Below are 16,129 nucleotides of genomic sequence, written 5' to 3'. Positions count from 1 at the left end.
AAGGTCTTAGGCAGTTCCCAGAGGTTCACGGACCTCCCAAGTTCACAAGCATGGATACCTAGGGAAGTACCCCTTGTTCTAGATGGTCCCCTTCGCTTCCCCCAATAAACTTCAAAAGTCTTTTCTTCTTGTCCATTTTTTTCTCCAATACAATTTTTTGTCTCCATTACATTGATTGAGTGACCTCTGCTTCAGATGGCTTCCTGCTGTTTGCATCCTATTGTGCTGTTTTATGCCACTTCCTGTCTGATTATTGTAGGCAGTCTTTCTCTTTGCCTTCATTTCTCATGAGAACTCTACCTTCTCCACATTCAGTATATCACACACACTCCAACTGATCATGCCTTTACTTTCTATGTCCGTGCCTCCTTCGCTTAGCCGTTCTATATTACAGATGAGTCAAAAAGATGAAATCAGTCAATCGTTTATAAATTTGAGACAAATTACCTTACCAAAAGAGAAGTACAAGGTTCTTTGGGAGCAAAGGAACCTAAAGCAAGTTGCAGGTGGCTTAGGGGATTGGAGGAAGTGAAGGAAAACAGCCCTGAGAATGCAACATCTCAAACAATACCTGAAGAATGAGCAGGGGGATGGTCAGACAAAGGGGGAGGAAGGAGAACAAACCAGGCAGACAAGAAGTTTCTTAGCGTCTGTCATTAAGAGTGAGCATGTGAAGGAAGTACATTAACAGGTGATGACAACTATTTCCACAGAAAAGAATGAAACCTTGTCCCACCCTTATGGAAGACTGAAAAATGAACTATATTGATGTATATTGATACATGTTCCTTCCGTATACAAATATTTGGATTGATGTTTTAAATAAAATAGATGTAATTAAAAAAAAAAAAAAAAAGAGCAAGCACGGCTGATGGAAAACCTGAATACTCCAAAATGGTGGGGCTCAAAACTCAAGAGGTAACAAGCACAAAACAAGAAGATGGCAGAAGCAGATTGTGACTCCTGGAAAGTCACAGAAAGAACTCCAGGCAAGAGGACCTGGTAAAGAATTCTAAGTAGAGGAGAGACATGGTCCGGTATGAGGGAGGAGTTGAGAGCTTATTTACTTTTACTTTGAAGTTTTTTTGAATATGCAATGTATTCACATGGTTTCAAAAGCCAGTAAGTATGAAAAGCTATTCAGTGAAAAGTCTTTCCTGCTGCCCGGTTCTCCTCTATTTTTCATAATTTCTTACATGCTCCTCCTGACTTTCTTTATGCTTATACAAGAAAATATAAGAGAGTTTTATTTTTTTCCTTATATATCAACTATATATAAGATATTATATATCTTATATTATTAAGGATTATTACATATAAGATATACATATAGATGCGATATTATACCATGCCCAATGTTTTGTATCTTCAAGTTTGGGGGGATAGCTTTTGACAGTTTTGTATATGGTTTATTGACTCTGGTTTTAATATATGATTATTTATCTTTTCACAAATGTAAGCCCCTCTTCCTCCACCACATGGCAAACTTCTGGAGGCAGAAGCTATGTCTTATTCATTTTTTGCACAAAGTACATATTCAGTAACAAATCTGTTGAATTTCTGTCAGTGACAAAAGAAATCTTTCTTGAATGAATCAGTTACTTTTGAAAATTCAAATGCTTCATCTGACCTATTATCTCAATGTTTTTACTTTTAATTATGCCACTTTTCCAACATTCACAAAAGTAGACAGAATACATAATGAACTCCCAGCGACCCATCCCCCAGCTCCAAAAATTAATAACATTTTGACAATCTAGATTCATCTGTCCCACCCACCCCACTCTGGGGAAGGAGAGGGCTGGAAGATTTTAAAACGAATCCAAGTCATCCTGTCATTTCCCTGTAAATACTTAAGAACACACCTCCAACCATTAAAGCCTTTGCTTTAACAACAGCCACATGCTGACAAAATTAACAGTAGTTCTTTAACAGCATCTAATATCTAGTCCAGTTTCTCTGATTTTCTCCAAAACATCTTTATATGGTTGGCTTGTTGGAATCAGGAGCCACCCAAAATCCACGGATGACATTTCGTTATTGGTTTATATTTCTTAAGTCTCCTTGATTCCTTCACAGCCTTCTTCCTCCTTCTTTCCCTTCATCTCTTCAATGCCCTTGATTTGTTAAAGTAGCCAGGTCATTTGTCCTGATAGCTGATTGCTTCCTTGTAGTATCATATAACCTGTTTTTCTACCCCCACATTTTCCTGAAAACTAGCAAGATTTGAGTTTTGAAAAGTTCATTCTAGCTGCTGTGTGGAGAACTGATTGAAGGGTTAGAGAGTAGACAATCAGAAGGCTGTTTAGCAATCTGCGCACAGGATAATAGCTATCTCCACTAAAGCAATGGCAGATTGTTTCTGCAGCAGGGTGAACTGAGAGAAATGGAACCATTAACGAAACACTTAGGAGAAGACATCAAGACTTGTTGCCTCATTGGAGAGGAGTCTACTTCTCAACCGTTCATTTATGACAGCCCTCCAAGCTCTCTGTTAGGAATCTAGACCTCGCCACAATACAGTCCAAAAAGGCTATTCTCACTTGGAAAATATTTACATGTTTACTGACATTCTTCTCACAATTATCATTTATGGCAAGTGTGAAGGGCAGACAAAGTTGTATTACTGTTGGTATTAAATTTTATTGCCGTGGCTTTAAACATAAACAAAAATAATTCCTTAAGTGGTTGAAAAATTGTAACGATACTCCTGGGAATAGCTTTTACTGCTGTGGATACTGTAAAACACAAAGACAGTAAATCTAAATTGCTGTATTAGTATTGGGAATAAATTTTATTGCTCTGGCTAGAACACAGAGGCGCGGAATACATAAGTCTTCTCTTTTTTTCCAGCCACGGGTTTATGTACAATATCACTACATCTGGTGTGCCTGGTGGAATGAAGGTCGCTGGAGTCACACACGTGTCATGGTGAGTCACCTGGGCTGGCTGGAGGCAGCAGAGAGAGGCTTGGTCCTGTAGGTGTCAGGGAGCCAGAGAGAAGCAAGTCCAGCCGCCAGGTGAGGATAAAAAGAGTGCAGGTGTTTACACGGGATGGCAGGAGGGACCTCTGGCAGCACCTGCTACAGAACCCCACTCCCACTGAGATACGCCTGCATCCTACCCATCAGCAGACCCCCACTGGGCATGAAACCTTGCTTTATGTGGATCTGCTTCCAGCCCAATTGAATAAAACAAGCTCCAGGGGCCCAGGATTGATTATGGTTTGGGTTTCTGTGATGGTTAGGTTCTGGTACAACTTGGCCAAGTGATGATGCCCAGTTGTCTGGTCAGGCACGCACTGGCCTACCGTTGCTACAAGGATATTCTGTGGCTGGTTGATAAACCAGAAGGCTGATGTATTAAATCATCAGTCAGTTGATTGCATCTGTGGCTGATTACATCCGCACTCAACTAAGGCGTGTCGCCCACATTGAGATAATCCAATTCGTTGAAGGCTTTTAACGGAGAAAAGAGACTCTTTCACTGCTTTTTCAGCCAGCGAGCCTCTCCTGTGGAGTTCATACAGACCCTTCCTTAGAGCCAGCTTCACAGCCTGCCCTGCAGATTTTGCACTCTTCCATTCCCACAGTCGCACGAGACACCTTTATAAATCTCATATTTACAGATTTCTCCTGTTGGTTCTGCTTCTCTAGAACCCTGACTAACACAGTTTCCTTTGGCTTTCTTCTTTGCAGATACGAACAGTTACTTCCTCTCCACAGGGCCTCCGTCCACCCAGCCAGAACCCTGGAGGTCAGTTTGGACTCCCCATCCCTTTCCCTATCCAAGCTCATTGCACTGACAGGGGCCACCATTTAAGTAAGAACAAGGAGCCAACACAGTGCCAAATGCCTCAGATCAGCCTCTCATCTGGTCCTCACAACATCCCTATGATGGAGGGCATGCACACCTCTCTTTTTTATAAACGAGGAAACTAAGATTCAGAGGTTAAATATGAAAAGAGAAATATATTTATGAAAATGGATGGGCAAAAGTAGACAACGTATCTTAGATCCTTTCCTGTCCTTCAAAGACTCCCTGTTGCCATACCCACCTGCCTGCCTTCAATAGAAAACCTCCCTAGCATGGAACACCAGAGCAGTGCCAATTTTTCCAGGCTCACCTTCCACCAGAACCCCATCTGGGCATGACTCTTGCTGACGGAGTAGCCTCACCTGCCTCCCCTCCTAGCTCCTACAAGTTCCTGAGCACATCACTACCAGAGGATGTACCATATCATAGTTTATCATCTGCCTCCTCATAGAAGCACCTCTGGACTGTCACTTGCCTATGGGCAAGGACCATCTTGCATCTGTGAACTCCCAGATTCCAGTACAGAAATCCTGTTCACCGTAGCCGTTCACCAAATGAGTACATGAACAAAATACACGAAATAGGGTAAAATACAGTGAAGTCAACAATGATCATAAAAACTATGAGAAATAAGTCTTTTGAGTCTCAAAGAAATACCAACTCACGTTTCTTTTCAGCTTGGGAAATTATATTTGTACATTGTGTCTCAAATTCAATCCGTGATTACCCACCTGTTCTGATGCAACACACAGTAAAGAGTTACCTATAAATTCATGGCAGGGTATCATTTATGTAGAAGCAGCACCACCTTTCAGAACACGCTAGCTAGTGCCTGGAAAACCACCCCTAGCAACCACACAAATAAATATTGGGAGTTAAAGGGTTTAACAGGACACAGAAAACTTGAAAGTCTTCAAGTAATTAAGGAAATTAGAAGGTTGAGTAAGTTTGAATCCTCCCAAATGACACAGTCGGCGCAACTTCTGTGAGGTTTTGGTTTGGGGGAAGACTCTCAGATTTCCACATTATGTGAAGCTCTTTTCTTTTTTCTCAGAGGCTTATCGCCACTGAAGGCATAATTTCCACAGAATTGGGAAATAGCGAAAGTGGGAGAAGCTGACATGATCCAGGCCTCTGACCCCGACTTCTAAGGACTAGTCCCCACCTCCATTTCTGTTTCCATAGAAACAGCCCTCCGATCAGCAAAACAAGGTAAAGATTCTTTCACTTTGTTTTTCTTTCTTCTTCCTTCAAGATAAGCCTTCAGGGTTTTGCTCATTAGAGAAAATGGGCTTGTGGCTGAAATGCAGACTGTTTTAAAAGTTAAATATTCTCTTAAAAGAAACAATCTGTAAACTCTCCATACGCAGAGACCTGTCTCTGGGACAGCCATGCATTCTTCTCCCCGGAAAGGACATTCACAGCCTTGACAATTGTCTTCCAGAAGAGTCACTCCCGGAAGTTGGATAGCCTTCAAGACAGCACAAGCTGCTGGGAGCTCACGATGCTCCCAATCAAACTGAGACGAGTATGTTCCATAAAGCCTGTTTTTATCAAATTAGACTGGCAAGACGAAACCAAAAGGACTACTTGTCAACAAAAATATCCTGCATCAGCTTTTTTTCTACAGGCCCCTGGGTTACCCTGATGATATCCTGATAAAAGTGGAGCTGGCAGCTAGTTGCTAGTGCAAGGCTGTCTCTCACCAGCAGATGCTCAGGTTTTCTCTTTCCCCCCCCACGGCAGCCTTCTTTTTCATTTTTTAAAACATTTTTATTAAGAAATATCCACACACATACAGTCCAGCTTATATTACACAATCAGTGGCTCACAATATCATCACATAATTGTGTATTCTTCACCGTGATCATTTTTAGAACATTTGCATCACTCCAGAAAAAGAAATAAAAAGAACAAAAAGGAACTCATACATCCCATACTCCTCACCCCCACTCTCATTGACTACTAGCATTTCAATTAACCAATTGTTACCCTTTTTATATTTATAAAAAATATATTATTTATTTATTTTTATCCTTATTATTATTATAATTTACTCATCTGTCCATACCCTGGATAAAAGGAGCATCAGACACAAGGTTTTCATAATCACACAATCACATTGTAAAACTATATAGTTATACAGTTTTCTTCAAAAATCAAGAGTACTGGAATACAGTTCAACAGTTTCAGGTACTTCCCTCTAGCCACTCCAATACACTATAAACTAAAAAGGAATATCTATATAATGTATAAGAATAACAACCAGGATAACCTCTTGACCCTGTGTGAGTTCTCTCAGCCTCTAGAACTTTATTTTAATCCATTTCTCTCCTTCCCCTTTTGATCAAGAAGACTTTCTCAATCCCATGATGCCAGGTCCCTGGGAGTCCTGTCCCAAGTTGCCCAGGAGATTTACACCCCTGAAAGTCATGTCAGGCAGGGCAGTGAGTTCACCTGCCAAGTTGGCTTAGAGAGAGAGGCTGCATGCAAGCAACAAAAGAAGTTCTCTTAGGGGTGACTCTTAGGCATAATTATAAGTAGGCTTAGCTTCTCCTTTGCAGGAATAAGCTTCATAGGAACAAGCCCCAATATTGAGGGCTCAGCCTATTGAACTGGTGGTTCCCACTACTTGCGAGAATATCAGGAATTCCCCAAATGGGGAAGCTGAACATTTCCTCCTTTCTCTCTCCCTAGACCCCTAGGGGGACTTTGCAAATGCTTTTTTATTCTCTGCCCAAATTACTCTGGGATATATCGGGGCATCACACTAACCTCTAAACACCAGCAAGATCTCACGCCCTATTCAAGATTCCATGTAATTGTGTTCAAGTAAATTGACCATACAAATTACATTAGGTAATGTACTACCCAAAATATAAATTTTGCACCAAGTAAACATCTCTCCCTTTGGTCTCGCACAGAGGTTGACATTTAAAAATGTGGGCCACATCATCCTTTACCCAATATTCTGATTTACCTTGGTCCTATCCAGTTCAGCTTCATTCATATCTCTAAACGAAGTCTGACCACTTTTTCAGTTTTTTAAACAGTTGGTGACCGTGGTAACTCCACAGCAGCCTTCTAATTCCACCAAACCCACCCGATTAACAGAATCCTGAAAGTAAAAGAGCACCAAATGATATCCCTGCAGGAGCTACTTACTGTTATCCTTTGCAACCTACAATTACATGAATTCCATTGCAATGCCCTCCAAACATTATTTCATTAATTTAAGCCATTGCAGACTGGTAAGTGTTTTCTCTTCTTGGGTTTTCTATTGCGACTACATTTCAGCAGAAAATTATAAAGCAGGCAAAGCCCACCCAAACAATCAGAATCTGGAGCCCACTGCTTAGAGTCTAGATGAAAGGAAAGGGAGGAGGTGGCATGGGGGTGGGGCTGAGAGTTGATGGAGTCACTGCAGAGATAGAAAAGGGGAAAAGCTAGCAGACGGAAAGAGAGAAAGAGATCAAGAAATGGGAGATGAGTGGAGGGCCAGGTAGATCTCAATGGGCAGGTAGATTGAGGACGTTGAATGCCTGTCACTAGAATTGCTTCTTTCTAAAGCGCTAGCCTGCAAAGCCGAGCACAGGGAATGGGACAGGCGCAGGAGCTCCAGCTTCATGGTTGTTTCAAAAACCAGGGCTGGAGGTTTCCCTAGGGCTCCAGGTCAACCCCGAAAAGAGACTGCCTCTCGGGACAGAATCCACGGGCCAATACAGATGTGCAGTATGTAGCTAATTGACTTTATAGGAGAAAGAAAAAATAGGCTTGGCCTTAGTTGGTTCTAAATCTTCTTTCTGGAAAAGAGCTTTCTGGGGTTGGGAAAGAGGATTTGGGGGAGGAGGGTGGAGCTCTGGCAGGGGGACAGATGCACAACATGTCTCAGGGGGAGGAGTGAGCAGGAGAATATAGAAACCTATCTCCATAATCGATTCACTTCCCAGGCAGCATGGGGTGAAGAGAAGGAATTTGGGAAGAAACACAGTTCAATTCCAGTAGCACCCTTCCACTTAATAGATGCAACCTGGGGTAAATAATTTCTCTTCTCCGAGCCACCATTTCCTCTTTTATAAGAAGGAACTAAAATAGTTTGTACTTCATAGAGTTCCTGGAAGGATGAAATGCAATGATGCAAGTGAAGTGCCTGGCTATTGCTGGTCCCATATCTAACCCTAAATGAAGGTTAGATCTTATTATTTGAAGCACAATTTTTTTAAATGACATGAATAGAAATAGATCTTACGATTCTATGAGAGTTAAGGAAAAGGGGTTAAACCCATTTTTCAGGTCCAGAAATTTTAACTCTCGTTAGCAAATAGTGGGACAAGAAACTTTGCATTGGTGGGCTCTCCAGAGAAACAGAACCAATAAGATATATATATAAAGAGATTTATTTCAAGAAATTGGCTCATCTATTGGTAGTAGCCAGCAGGCCAGTTGGAAACTCAGACAAGAATTCATGTTGAGTCTTGAGGCAGATTTCTTCTTTGGGAAACCTCAGTTTTTGCTCTCAAAGCCTTCCAACTGATTGAATAAGACCCACCACATTATGATAATCTCCTTTACTTGGAGTCAACTGATCCTAGATGAAAAGCACCTTGACAAAATACCTTCACTGCAGCACCTAGCTGAGCCTTGGATTAACTAAGTAGGTGCTGTAGCCTAGCCACCTTGACTTGCCATCACAGCAGGTAATACCTTTCTCAAATCAAATGCTCCAAAGGGAAATAGGGTGAAAGGGGATTGGTCTGTGATCGGCTCACCATCCCGTCCTGCTGGGGAGGCTGGACATTTGCATCCGGAGGGGGGGGGGGGCCTGGAAGAATTTGCACAGAAAATTCGGTCCAAGGCACAGGCGCTGCCGCCGGAGCCTGCATCGCAAGTTATGATGGAGGGTCTCCTTTCCAGAATAACAAGGGTTTCCTCCCGGAAAATATCACGTTCTAAACCTTGGGGGCAGGTCTGTTAGGAAGAAGCGCAGCTACCCTCACGTCCTGCGGGGACCGGACCTTAAGATTGCAGGGTGAGGCGGCCCTTAGCCGGGAGGGGGTCTGAGGTTACCGCGCCTACCGACGCTGCGGTGGATGCCTCATGGTTTGCACAGTGATGTAACACAGCCGATTCCCTCTTCTTAGGCACACGGACAGAGTGATTCACTGTCCAGGAAGGAGGGTCACCCCACACCTTTGAGGCTGCAGAGGCTTTTTGCAAATGTGGCCTCTTGAGTCCACTTGCCAGTCCTGGCTGTGGGGAGAGAAACCAGCTGCTCCCGGAAAACAGCGCACTCAACAAACGGCAGTGCCCCAGGTAGTTGTAATGAGGGCTGGTACAAGTGTTGGCACACACACAAAATATTAATTAAAATAATGTGCCTGATAAATAATCTTAGAATGCAAAGGGTAGGAGACCTCTAAAATCAGGTGGTAATTGAGCACTTATTAACGCACACACTCAGAATTCCAGAGTGCTGCTCATATGACAAAATTATTCTCAGGGACATGACCTTGAGAGGTTGTCTTGTCTGTGCCTCCTCCTGCTCACAAAGGGAACAAAGTCTAAACCCCAGGAGAAGAGGCTCTTCCTTAATTTTCAAAGCTTAAGGGAAGGGATTTCTTAAGAGACATCAATAATTCAATTTAATAATCATTATTTGAGTATCAACTAGCATCAAGCCTCTTCTTAGGACTAGTGATAAGAGTTGGGGAGATATACGAATCGCTTTTTCCAGAAATAACTGATCATTGGTTAATACCTGTCCCAGTCAGGAAGTCATTCTAGATGTCTCACTTAAATCTTTCATGCTGCTATTAATAATCAACTGTCATTTGTTCTGTGCTTGACTGGAGATCCCATAGAATTCCAAATCTTATGCTTCTAGAGCCTTCATTAGGTGCCAGGGGCTGGGACTGGGGCTGACACAGGCAAGGAAGGGTCCCTAGTACCTCTGTACTTCTTCCATCACCACTGAAATCCTGACTTAAGCTTTCCCCACCTACCCCAGTGCAAAAAGACAAATGTGCACCCTCTGCTCTGTCTAGACCTTTTAAATTATCACCACGTTTTAAAAGGAAAGACAGTGACATGTATGGGCCTGGTTGGCACAGAAACCTACCTGGGAAAAGGAGAAACCCCATTATCTTGATTCCAAAGTGCAACTTGTGGCTCCGTCAACATTTCAGCATCTCGGTAAATGTATTCCATTTCCAGTGGTAACCCACGTACCACCCCAGTGACCACAATTTTGGTGTCCCAGAGCCTAAATCCTATTAGTGTTCTGAAAGCCTCCTGGTTGCAAAATAATGTTCAAGCAGTGCAGAGAAATTAATTAAATTAAAATTATCTTTATTGTGATTTAATTAGCTTGATCTAATTACTTTGTTCACTGACTGAGCATTCTGTTGTTACGGCCAGACCCACTTTCTCACTCGTGGCATGAATGTTCCCATAGAATCACACGTTTCCTCCATTCAGCCCAGGGAGTGGGCTGGTGAAGTTTGCCAGAAACTCATGATTTATCACAATCAGCATCATCACAAATTATAGAGAGCATCCAGCAATGCGATAACTTCTAAATGAAGTGTCTGTGAGCGGGTCGCACCATCAGCCTCGGCTGTTAATCTGTCATATTTCATACTCAGCCTGACACCCTGTCCACTGTGCCTTGCCTGCTTTACTGCAGGGAGCTCTCGGGAACTTGCCGCGACTCAGGGCACCCACGGTGGGGTCCAGCTTCCATACAGGCTGCTGTCCTTCCGCCTCCCCGGCCCTCCTCTGCCTCCCTGCAGACCCTACTGTAGCCATTTATTTAAGCTGGCGCCCCGCCTTCCTTTCCTCCTATGCCAGGGGTCCTTTGCCTGAGGTTCCCAAACCGTACATCAATGTTTCCTTCAATGACGAATGCAGGCAACAAGCCAAAGTGTACCTGAGACCTTGTCAGCAATGAACACCCAGATAATTTCATAATTACACTAAAGCTATTGCAAGTATACTGAAAGACCGCTTCCTCATCTCTACTTCAAAACAATGGTAGTTGTTAGACCCCCTCCACTTGATAACACATGATTTCACACTTTAAATAACAGGCCACTTCCCAGGTCAATGGACAACAGCCTTAGCCTCCTCACACATATCCACATTGACATCTTCCAAAAATACAATTATTCTTAACTTGCCTGTATATGTATATATATATACATATACACATTTTCTTTGTATGATGTATGGCGGGGGTCACATTTCATTCTTTTTCCATCTGAGTATCCATTTATTACATTTGTTGAATTTTTGTTTGCTTGTTTGTTGTTGTTGTTTGTTTGTTTGGAGAAGTGCATGGGCTGGAAATCAAACCTGGGTCTCCCGCATGGCAAGCGAGAATTCTACCACTGAACGACCCTTGCACCCCTGAACTTGCCTAGATTTTAAATGCTTTGTCTAACTTGAAGTGCTTAAAGCTGCACACATTTCTTTTCTTATGTTTTAGTGAACATATTTCAATATAATGGACTTGCTGTATAATTTTATGTGCTGGTTTGAAACTTTTGGGTACTCCAGAAAAAAACATGCTCTTTAATCCTAATTCAATATTGTGGGTGGGATTTTTTTCTATTATTTCCATGGAAATGTGACCCACCCAGTTGTTAGTGGTACCATTTGATTAGGTGGTTTCCATGGAGCTGTGTCTCTACCCATTCAAGGTGATATTACTTACTGGAACCCTTTAAGAGGGAACCGTTTTGGAAATGGTGCCAACAGAGCCCACACAGACAGAGACCTTTGGAGATGCAGAAGGAAAACAGCCCCCAGGGAATCCTTATGATATGAGAAGCCAGGAGAGAAAACTAGCAGACAGCGCCATATGCCTTCCCAGCTGACAGATGTGTTCCAGATGGCATTAGTATTTCTTGAGTGAAGGTAACCTCTTGTTTGTGCCTTAGTTTGGACATTTTTACAGCCTTAGAACTATAAACTTGTAACTTAATAAATTCCCTTTTTTAAAGTCAGTTATTTTTCTGAAACACTGCATTCTGGCAGTTTTAGCAAACTAAAACATCCTTTGTATTTTATTTTATGATTTAAGCCCATTTTTCTGAGAAGGAATCCATCAGCTGTGCCAAACTGCTCTAACAGTGGAAGCCAGTTCTTTTTTGGACCCTGTATAGGTTTCTTAAGGCTACCATAACAAATTACCACTGCACTGGTGGCCTCAAACAACAAAAGTTTATTCTCTCACAGATTTGGAGGCCACAAGCTCAACATCAGTTTCACTGGAATGAAACCAAGGTGTTGGCTGGGCCAAGATGACTCTGGAGGCTCTAGGGGAGACTCCCTCCTCATTTCTTGCTGCTTTTTGTGACAACCGGCATTCCTGAGCTGGTGGCCTCATTGCAATCACGTTGGCTCCTTCTCTTCTGAGTGTGGGTAATATCCTTCTGCCTCTCTTGTATAAGGACAGTGGAGGAGATCGAATCATGTACCCCAACATATCTTGATCTGCCTTCCTGTAGGTGTGAACCCTTTTGTAAGTAGGAGCTTCTGAAGACATATTATCAATCAGTTAAGGTACAGACTCATTTATGAATAGGATCATCCAAGAGTCTTTTTAGATGTAGTCCAAGTGAAGCGAGGGTGGGTGTGGGGATCTTAAACTATATTACTGAACTGCTTTATAAACAAAACAAATTTGGATGCTGACATCAGAGAAAGCCACAGGAAGAAGCTGGAAGTTACACAAAGAGAGACAGATCTCACATATGATTGGATGCAGAGAGTGGGCCAAGGAGACCAAGGGTTGCAGCAAACCAGAACCAGAATGCTACAGACTTTGGGGAGAGAGCATAGCCTCACCGACACACTGATTTTAGACTTCTTTCCTCCCAAAGCATGAGACAGTAAATTCCCTTTGCTTCAGCCAATCGATTGTGTGGTATTTGTCAGAGCAGCCCTGGAAGACTAAGATGGGTACTTTTTATTTCATTTAGGATCTTCTGGATAATCCAAAATGATCTCCTCATTTCAAGGTCCTTAACTTAATCACATCTGCAGAGAACTTTTTCCCAAATGAGGTAATGCATGCAAGTTTCAGGGACTAGGTCCTGCCATCTTCTTGGCCACCACTCGGGCAGGTAGAGCCCCTTACTTACTTCTTTACTGACAGCACATTTCTGGCCATGAGTCTGATAAACTATTATTTATTAATTTTTGGATTTTAGTGCCCATGTACCAGAGTATTTTATGGCAACAGAATCAACAAGGTAACCTTGAGAACAATAAAATCCAAGAGGCATGCACTCCTCAGACAAAGAATAGCGATAAGGCCCTTTTGACATGATTGAGAGAAAACTCCAGAATCCCTGAATTTCTTGTCAAATACCTCATACAGAAATTTAAATTCCAGGGGAAAGTAAATTGCTTTAAATAACCTTTGCTCAATTTTAAAGAGGGAAAGATTCTAATGCTTTAAGCCACAGTCTATTTTGGATTAGCCCTGTTTAAGCCTTAATGCTATTTCTTCCATTAGTTTTAAAAATATATACATATTTTATATATATACATATATAAAATATATACATATTATATATATATATATATATATATATATAACAACCAGCTTTCTGAAAATGTACCTGTCATTTTTGCCCACATTAAATAATAAATAAAATACATTTTTAAACTCAAAGTAAAATTGTATTGTCTTTAAATATGAGGTATATTAGGACCTTTTAGTTAGCTTTTATAGCATTCTGAATGTAACCTTTTGAAAGAACAGCAAACTAACTGCAAAGCAAACAGAAGAGAAATAACAAAGATTAAAGCAGAGTTAAATGAATGGGAGAGCCAAAGAACAATAGAAAAAAATTAATAAAACCGAAAGTTGGTTCTTTGAGAAAATCAATAAAATTGATGGACCACTATCAAGACTGACAAAGAAAAAAAAGAGAGACAATGCAAATAAATAAAATCAGAAATGAAAGGGGGGTTGTTATCACAGACCCTGAAGAAAAAAAATTGTAAGAGGATACTATGAACAACTATACACCAACAAACTAGAGAATTTGTAGATGAAATGGGCAAATTCCTGGAAAGACATGAACAAGCTACACTGACTCAAGAAGAAATAGAAGATCTCAACAAATGAATCACAAGTAAAGAGATACAATTAGTCATTAAAAATCTTCCTACAAAGAAAAGCTAGGGCCAGATGGTTTCACAGGGGAATTTTATAAAACACTCCAAAAGGAACTAACACCAACCCTGCTCAAACTTTTCCCAAAAATTGAGGGAAAAGGAAAACTATTTTATTCAGTTTATGAAAATAACATCACTTTAATACCAAAGCTGGGTAAAGATACTATAAGAAAGGAAAAATACTGGTCAATCTCCCTAATGCATATAGATAAAAAATTCTGAATAAAATAGTAGCAAATAAAATACAACACATTAAGAGAATTATACACCACAACCAGTGGGGTGTATACCAGGAATGCAAGGATAGTTTAGCACAAAAAAAATCAATAAATATAATACAGCACATTGACAAATCAAAAGGGAAAAAAATCACCTGATCATCTCAATTGATGCTGAAAAAGCATTTGACAAAATTCAGCATCCTTTTCTGATAAAAATACTTTAAAAGATAGGAATCAAAGGTAACTTCCTCAATATGATAAAGGACATATATGGCAAACCCATAGCCAGTATGGCACTCAATGGAGGGAGATTGAAAGCTTTCCTGATAAGATCAAGAATGAGACAAGGATGCCCCCTGTCACCACTATTATTTCAATATTGTATTAGAAGTTCTAAGTAGAGCAAAAAGGCAAGAAAAAGAAATAAAAGCATGCAAATTGGAAAGGAACTTTCATTATTTGCAGATGACATACTATACTTGGAAAATCCTGAGAAATCTACAACAAAGTTACTCGAGCTAATAAACAAATTCAGCAAGGTGGCAGGATATAAAATTAATGTGCAAAAATCAGTAATATTTCTACACAAACAATGACTTAACCGAGGAGTCAATTAAGGAAAAATTCCATTCAAAATAACAACAAAAGGCAGGCCACAGCGGCTCAGTGGCAGAGTTCCATCCTGCCAGTCTGAGAAGTGGGTTCATTTCCTGGTGCCTGCCCATGTGAACCCCCCCCCAAAAAAACAAAACAAAATAGCAACAAAAAGAATCAAGTATCTAGGAACAAACTTAACTAGGGACAGAAAGGACTTGTACACAGAAGACCATGTAAAAGAAATTGCTAAAAGAAATCCACAAAGATCCAAATAAATGGAAAGACATTCCCTGTTCATGGATAGGAAGGTTAAAGGTAGTTAAGATGTCAATTCTACCCAAACTGATGAACAGATTCAATACAGTACTAATCAAAATTCCAACAACCTTCTTTGAAGATTTGGAAAAGCTAGTTACCAAATTCATCTAGAAGGGAAAGAGACCCCAAATAGCTAAAAGTATCCTAAAAAAGAAGAATGAAGTGGGAGGATTAACACTTCCCAATTTTAAAATGTATAAAGCCACAGTGGTCAAAACAGCATGAAGTAGAAAGTACAATGAATTAGCAATAAAGACATCTTGCCTTGAGTTCCAGTTCTGCCACTAACTGGGCAGTTGTTTCTTCAACTGTAAAATAAAACGATTGACCAGAAGACTTATAACAAACCAATAACAAAAAAAAAGCAGCATGGTACTGGCACAAAGACAGAAGTACTGACCAATGGAATCAACTCAAGAGTATAGAAATATACCACCAAAATCTATGGTCAACTGATCTTTGACAAGGCCCCCAAATCCACTGAACTGGGACAAAATAGTCTTTTCAATAAATGGGCAAGGCAGACTGGATATCAATAACCAAAAGAATGAGGGAGGACTCTGACCTTACACCCTATGCAAAAATTAACTCAAAATGGATCAAACACTTAAATGTAAGAATCAGTACAATAAAGTTCCTAGAAGAAAATGTAGGAAACATCTTCAAGACCTAGTAATAGGGTGTAAACTTTACCCCAAAGCACAAGCAGTAAAACATAAAATAGATAATAGGAACTCCTCAAATCAAATGCTTTTGCACCTCAAAAGACATTGTCAAAAAGGTGAAGAGGCAGCCAATTCAATGGGAGAAAATATTTGGAAATCACATATTGGGAAAAGTTTTGATATCCTGTATATATAAAGAAATCGTACAACTCAACAACAAAAGAACAAACAACCCCATTATAAAATGGGCTAAAAATATGAATAGGCATTTTTCTGAAGAGCAAATACAGATGGCTGAAAAGCACATGGAGAGATGCTCAC

General features: G+C 40.7%; 1 long non-coding RNA gene across 1 annotated transcript in view; it reads right to left on the bottom strand.

Annotated features, from left to right (window-relative positions):
- Positions 1-16,129, bottom strand: part of LOC143688667 (uncharacterized) — a 44,204-nt gene that overhangs the window by 10,647 nt on the left and 17,428 nt on the right. The window lies entirely within an intron of this gene.

This window comes from Tamandua tetradactyla, chromosome 6, assembly GCF_023851605.1.
Source record: "Tamandua tetradactyla isolate mTamTet1 chromosome 6, mTamTet1.pri, whole genome shotgun sequence".
In the NCBI taxonomy this organism is placed as follows: Eukaryota; Metazoa; Chordata; class Mammalia; order Pilosa; family Myrmecophagidae; genus Tamandua; species Tamandua tetradactyla.
This window is presented reverse-complemented; position numbering and strand designations above follow the sequence as displayed.